We start from the raw sequence: 7,689 nt of genomic DNA on the forward strand, positions 1-7,689 counted from the left end.
AGTTCACACTCTAATGGTGTGATAAGTCCATTCCGAATGGTGTGACAAGCCCTTTGTAGAGTGAAACTAAGATCCAGTGAGAGTTTGCAGCAGAGGCTCCCAACCTTGAGAGGGCTCCTGAGATGAGATGAACTTTAAGCTGAGCCTTAGCCAAGCTAAGGGAAGTTAGCCAAGGTAAAGAAGAAGGCTGACTTGTAGGCAGTGGGCTGAAGAGGTTGGGAAGAATAGGCATTTTTAACCCACTGAGTCAGAAGCAACTGAGCACTAAGATTTCTTTCCAATAAGGTTATATTTCCCTTTATAAATTAAATGAATATCTGTCTTTTTTTTCTCGGTAGTAACAGAATTTTAAAATCAGCAGCTCCTTACTATAGAGGTGTCCCTGCGAATTTATTAGAATGAAGGCAAGAGGACAGGAGTTTAGCTAACAGGAAGGGTAGGGTTGGAAGCAAGATTGTGACTTCAAATAAATTAGGCAAAACCAACGTAAAATAACCCTTGGAATGGATCCAGTTTTTGTGGGACCCGAAATTTACATAACATGAGGGACACTTCTTAAGAAAAATAATGAAAAAGTTTACATTTGTAATACTGTCAAAGACATGACTACATGAACACATTGCAGTTTGGGAAGGGTCTTGTGAAAATAGGGTCCTGGAGTTGAACCCTCGTTCACGTCATGATAAACCCCCTTCGAATGACACTATTTCAGAAAGAGTACCAACAACAATGATAAAATCACTCAAGCCACTGGGTCGAAGGTACTTAAACTCCTTATTTTCTTAATTTCAAAAATTTTCCTATTTGACTTATCTGGGGGAGTTTGGAAAATGGAGAGGAAGAAGGGGAAAATAATAAAAACTTATTTTTCTGATTGTGTGTGTGTGTGTGTGTGTGTGTGTGTGTGTTTATTTAGAACTCTAGTTCACTAACAGGGATTTTTCATGGTCAGTTCTAATAAACTATTCTAGAACGATTTCAACATCTTTTTAGTAAACAATGGCCACGTAAACCTGAATAGCCAAAGAGGACGTGGCCTTTCAACACTTCTATCAAAAAAACACTGCAGAGGAACTTCTGGTATTAAGGTAAATGAACAAGTAAACCTTCCTGTGAAGACACAAGTTCTCTGTGTTTTTCACAAATGTTTCATTTGGAGCACAGCTCTTTGAGTATGGACTGGGGAGCAGCGAGGGAGAGGGGAGGGGCCAGGAGAGAAGGATTGGACTGGGAAAGTTGTGTACTGTTATACTGGGCCTCCAGGAAAAAAGAAAAAAGCCTTGAAGCACGTGCCAATTCCTGTAATATGAATACTCTGATGATGGCTGATTTCAATCCACTGATCTGATATAACTATCGTGGAGATGGGAAGACATGGACACCACTAGTTCTTTTTTTTTTATTGTGAAATAAACTTTTTTTTTAATTAGTTTCAGCTGTACCCCTAATTCTTATAGGTTAGTGAGATCCACTCCAACAAAGAGATACATGGATGTAAACTGTCTGTGCTCTGGTTGATGCTTCCTTGTGAAGCTACAAGAACAGACCTTTTGTTTAAAATGCACCTCAAATGTGAAAAGCAGGTGCTTTGCTTTGCCATCGGCACCTGCAATAATATGCAGAGCATGGATTTCAGGTCTCATATGCTCTTGAGTTAATTTTGCTGGATTAAAGGAGATTTAGAGCCTTGTGAGTAGGGCTGGCCAGGGTTTTGTGAATTCCAGATGGGGTCCTGGCAGCGTGCTCATCAAGCTCTGCTATTAGCAGATGCAGCTTTCAGGGGTAGAGGCTGGGGGGGTGGGGGAGGGGCTCAAGCTTAAGGAAAGGATAGAAATAACAAGAACTGTGCCACCTTTTATCAAGGCTGCTTAAAATATAGTTTAATTTTGGTAGAATGTGGATAAAGAAATGTTTCCAACTCAAAAGTTTGGACCAGTGGGTAGATAGACATCATCTGTTTACATATCAGGAGTACATGAAACTTACAACATAAATGTTTTTAATAAATGTATGTATACCCTAAGTCTCTTCCTCCCTCTCTCCTTTCCTTCCTTCCTTCCTACCTTCCTTCCTTCCTTCCTTCCTTCCTTCCTTCCTTCCTTCCTTCACATTGAGTAATTACAAGGTCCTATAGTAGGCGCTGAGTAAAACAATGAATAAGACAAATAGGACCTGGTGTCTACACTGAAGGAACTTGCAGTCAAGGAGACACTCATGTAAACACCTACCTAAAGTATTATTTTTCAGGGGTTGAGATAAAAGGCTAAACTGGGCATAAAGCATGGAAGGAGAGTGAATTCTCGATGGAATAAGGGGACAAAGAATGGAAATCCAAGCAGAGCCCATAGAATCATAACACAGAAACTGAAAAGATGAGAAGGCTGATGTCCAGGAGTGCAGGACAGTGCGCAGTATGAGAAGGACAGTAGGAAGCCCATCAGTTTGTCAAGGCTTCAGTCTTTCTGGAGATCTGGGGACACAAACTGAAAAGGGCACTCTGGATATCAAGATGCCAGGAGAAAACTTATCATGGAAAATCTTGAAAAACATGCGAGGGTGTTGGTATGTTATCTGGCCAGCATTGAAGGGCCATTTTTGGGTTTTTAACTGAGGAGTGATATGATTATTTCTTGATTTTGTTTTGTTTTGTTTTTAAGGCTCACCTTGAGGTGTCTGCATGAAGAATGGATTGGAGGATAAGAAGCTAGGGCAATGGGGGCAGGGAGAAGAACAGAGTAATGAATGGGCTTTGAAGACACTGTTGACCTTGTTGTCATCCTAATAAGGATGAACAAAGCAGGGGAAGGAACACAGAAATTTTAAGAAGATATAATTGTTTAGACTCTGTCATAATTCTGATGTAGGATAAAGGAATGGCTTAACATGCTCCCCAGGTATTTTTTTAGGGGTGAGGAGGAGTGCAGGAACTTCCTGAACAGCAGTGAAAAATAGGACATAAATACAGCATCAGAATTGGGAGAAAGATAACTAAATCCTGGGAAACTTAAAGAACACAGTGCAACAACAACAAAGATTATAAAATACTTTGACATATTTAGGATTTAAGTATGATTTAAAAAAATAACATTATGTATTCTTGTAGTAATTATTCATTTACAAAACAGATTTAATGTACCTTATCTCACCTTGATTTTGACCCTAACATGCACTCTGTGAGAGAGGCAGGGCTGGCACTATAAACCCAGCGTTACAAAATATAGTAAATGGAATTCAGAGTGATTGGGAGGCATGGTCAAGATCACAGCTGCAGCAGAGGTGGGGCAAAGAGTCAGATGGTGTATCTTAGCCACAGTGCAAGGTTGGAAAGACAGACTGAACACAATGGGGTGCTTAACTTTCTTTTTCCTCCAGACACATTTCTCCTGTGGGCACAGTGTAAGATACCTCCAGTATCTGGTTTTGTTAGCAGTTTCTCTAAGGTTTCCACGTCACCTCCATGGAAACTTGAAGGTCTTATTGGAGTTGCCTAAAATTATGTCCAAGCTTGCAAGGCCTTGACATTCCTAGGGATTGAATGATCCATCACCTTAGAAGGTCATCCCATTTGTCATTGTAGGATCTGAAACTGAAGAGGAAGAAGCTAACATATTGTCTCTTTTCCTTTCTGTAGAAAACAGAAAGAAAAACACACAAAAAAAACCTCTGCCATTTCCCTCAGGTCAAGTGACAGACACTGACCCATGACATTAGATTCAGAAAGCTCCAAAATAAACACAGAATGATGTAAGCCCGAAGAAAAGAAGCCAAATTAGGAACATCAAACTTTCTCTTGCCTAAGAAAGGGCAGCTTTTCTTACCACTCTACGTAGGATTTTGGATGAGAAAATAAAATTACATAACACTCAATTATAAATTAAAGAGTAAAGAATGCAATGTGCTTTGAAGTTTCTCAGAAAATGAAATACTGTTGGAAAGCCCGTATAAATGTTAGCTTACTTCATGTAAATTCTACCAATCTACATCTTCCTACTATGCCCACTGTTATAATTGGTTATAATTTAGGAAAATGTCTCCCCGTGTATTGTTTAAGCAGCTGGAGAAAAATGTATCATTACTCTTCTCTTTTTTTTTTTTTTACATTTACAGCAACCTGAAAACTAACATAATAAGTTTGGAGAATTTCTCTTCCAAACATGGGCTGGATGGCATAAATATCTAACACTTAATAGTACTTCTGTCAATATTAGCAAGCAAAGTGTGAAACAACTTTCTCCAGGATATTCCAACTGATGAAGCAGATATTGACATTACCTGACACGCTTGGGTATATCCCTTTATTCTCTCTTTCAGTAAAGAGCATGAGTGCCTGCTACATGCCAAACACTGATAAATACAAAGACTTGTGGTTGAAAAGACAAGCAGAATCCTGCCTTCGTGCTGCTAAAAGGGAAGCCAGATATTGAAGAAATAATTACAAAGAGGCACAAAAATGTTAGATTCATAGAATACTAGGGGAAACTATTACACCCACATTTACAGAAAGGAAAATGCAGCTTGCAGAGAAAATATGGCTAACTTCAGGCACACCCCTGGTTTATGGCAGCCTTAGGCCTTGAACCTGAATCTGCTATTTATCTTTTTTTTTTTCCTCTAATTAAAGTGACATATATCCTAGTTTGGCCAGGAAAGGACTGTCTTATTCCTTCACTCTAATTATTAATATCTCCCACCTTTCACTCTCAAAGGGTCTTGGTTTGGATAACATGGCATCCCAGCTTTCTCACACTGTCTGTATTAGAGCAGAATGCATGAGACTAGAAGGGGTGGCCATACTCATGGGTTTTACTAGAAAACCAGTCTTGCCTGTTGTATGCAAATTGCCATATTTGAGGTCATTTGATCCTAGCAATACTTTTTAGACTAGAAATCAATCCCAGAGAATCCAGACACTGAGAAGATGAGAGAAAACCATCCAATGGGGTTTTAATTGGATGAACATTAATTGATCCTCTTTCTAGGAGTTCTGAGCTTGAAATCCATGTAGAGAAGCAAAAGCAGTCACAGCAAAAGCAGCGTGGGACAGGAAAGTGGCAGAGACAAAAACATGGCCACAAACAGAAACTCTTCCGAGAAGCAAGATGAACAGGTCATTGGGGCTGCTTTTCTATCATGGACATCAAATAATGATATTTTATTAACCTGTGAAACTTACTGTTCAATTACTAACATTTTCCTTGGTTTTCTTATTTTCTTATATTCCTTACAAACTGGAAATACATGGTGTATTTATAATACATGTATACTTTCTACTTCAATGCCTCCCTATATTGTGCCAGTCGGGAATGTCCAGGTCTCTACAGGTTATAGTCTAGAGGTCAAGACACAGTCTACAATACACACAGCAAAGGTTAAGGAATAGCCATTCCTGGGAAAATTTATACAGGACAATATGAGCTCAGGTCCACTTAATCCTCACATTATCCCATAACAGGCCAAGACACAGCTGGGCCTGAAGTGGCAGGGCCGCATATCAGCGTGGAACCTCTTCCACCTGCAGTTTCTGTGTGATATTTCAAGTTTTTTCAAAAGCTATTATCACTTGTAATTGACCTCTAAATAAGCAAAAACATTTCTTAAGCTATAAAAATATACATTTAGATATAAATATACATCATATATTATGTCCAAATATGATATATATTAAAATAGTATGTTATACAGTATAGTCATACAACATGGACATTTTGCATATAACATTTTATATATAATAAAAATTATTTAAATAATAAAAACAAATATTAGAGCTAATTTTTGGGTATTATGGCAATATTTATATTTTTCTGTCCTTAAAGTACCCACAAAACTAAAGGGGTATACTTCTTTCAATGTCTTAACACTACAGAAAAATATAAAGCCAAATTGTTTGCTCTACCTCAATACATTTTTTTCAACATAAAGATAAGATTAAAAAAAATTAAGAGTTCAGAAATGGATAAATTTAAATTTCTTATTCTTTTATTTCTTTGGTTTTAATAACTCTACTTCCAGGCTAAATTAGTCACATCAGAACAGCCACCCGATATTCAATAATGCATCAAGTGTTTTGATACAAGTGTTATTTGCATTGTCTTCATATCACCATTAGACTCACTTTAATTCCTTAAAGGAAAAATATTACAAAACCCAGGAAGGATGAGACATCCTTGGCATGGCATGATATGAGCGGACTGCTAAAAAACATTCTTTCTTAAAAATATCTCTCCTTTGTTGATCTGGGTCCTAAAATTCTAGTAATGGAAATGCAAAACTTTTGGTTAAAGTTTCTGAAGTGTCAAATAAGTCTAGAGGTTAAAACACATTAACTCAGAATTAACCACTAGCATCTTAAAGTGAATTAGTTTAGAAAGCTTTTCAAAGTGTATTATCCCTAATATGCTAGTATCAATATGCTTTTTTAAAAGGGATCTCTCAAAAAAATGTAAACATAGAAGTATCATCTTGATTCAGCAATTCTACTCCTGGGTATATACCCAAAAGAAATGAAAATAGGTCTTCAAAAAAAACTTGTATATGCGTGTTCATAACAGTACTAGTCACAATAGCAAAAAGCTGAAAAGTGCCCAAGTGTCCATCAACTGATAGATAACAAATGTGGTCTAGCCATACAATGGAATATTATTCAGCCGTCAGAAAGTATGATGTACTGACACATGCTACAACAGGGTTTAACCTCAAAAACATTATGCTAAGTGAAAGAAGTCAAAGTCAAAAGGTCACAAGTTACGTTGCATGGTTACATTTATGTGACACATCCAAAACAGGTCAATTCACAAGACAGAAGGCAGATCGGTGGTTAACAGGGGTTGGGAGGAGGGGCAACGGGAAGTGACTGCATAAAGGGTACAGGATTTCCTTTCTAGGTGATGAAAATGTTGTGGGACAAGTTAGATGTGTTGGTTGCACAATACTGTAAATGTACTAAATGCCACTGGATTCTACACTTTAAAGAGATTAATTGTACATTGTGTGAGCATTTTAAAGACTCTGAGAATTCCTTCAATGACTTAGATTTATTTAACTCAGAATTTCTCAAATGCCTTGGATCACAGAAACCTCAGGGTTTTGTGTGTGTATGTGTATGTTTGGGGCCAGGCTCAGAGAGATAGCAAAATAAAAAGTATATACATCCTAATAAGATCAGCAAGGAAGGAGAAAAATTACCCATAGTAGGGAACTATTAAATATCCAGGACAGACCAGGAGAAAAAAAAAAGGAAAAGGAGAAAGAAGAGGAGGAAGAGGAGGAAAAGAAAGAGAGAGAGAGAGAGAGAGAGAGAGAGAGAGAGAGAGAGAGAGAGAGAGGGTAGGTAACTAAAATTCAATTGCAAAGTCACATGGATAATGTCAATAAGGTGAGCACCAGGAGATTTGTACCTCCTTATCTTAGTCAGGTTCTCCAGGAAGTAGACTCTGAGACTCTGAGATGGAGATTTTTGGGCAGGACATTTTAGAAGATTCTCCTAAGAAGGCACATCTGTAAGGGGTGAGGGAAAACAAGGATTCAGCAGAGGAAGAAACTGAAGGGCAGTGCAGAGCCCAAGGTCCTGAGCTAGTCCCACGGGAAGCTGTGGAGCTGGATGGACATTCAAAGTTGACCTTGTACCTCCAAACCAGCTGGCCATGGCATATTGGCAGCCCCAAAGATGTAAACATGGTTGCAGAGAACAAT

This window comes from Hipposideros armiger, unplaced genomic scaffold (genome assembly GCF_001890085.2).
Source record: "Hipposideros armiger isolate ML-2016 unplaced genomic scaffold, ASM189008v1 scaffold_424, whole genome shotgun sequence".
Lineage (NCBI taxonomy): Eukaryota > Metazoa > Chordata > Mammalia > Chiroptera > Hipposideridae > Hipposideros > Hipposideros armiger.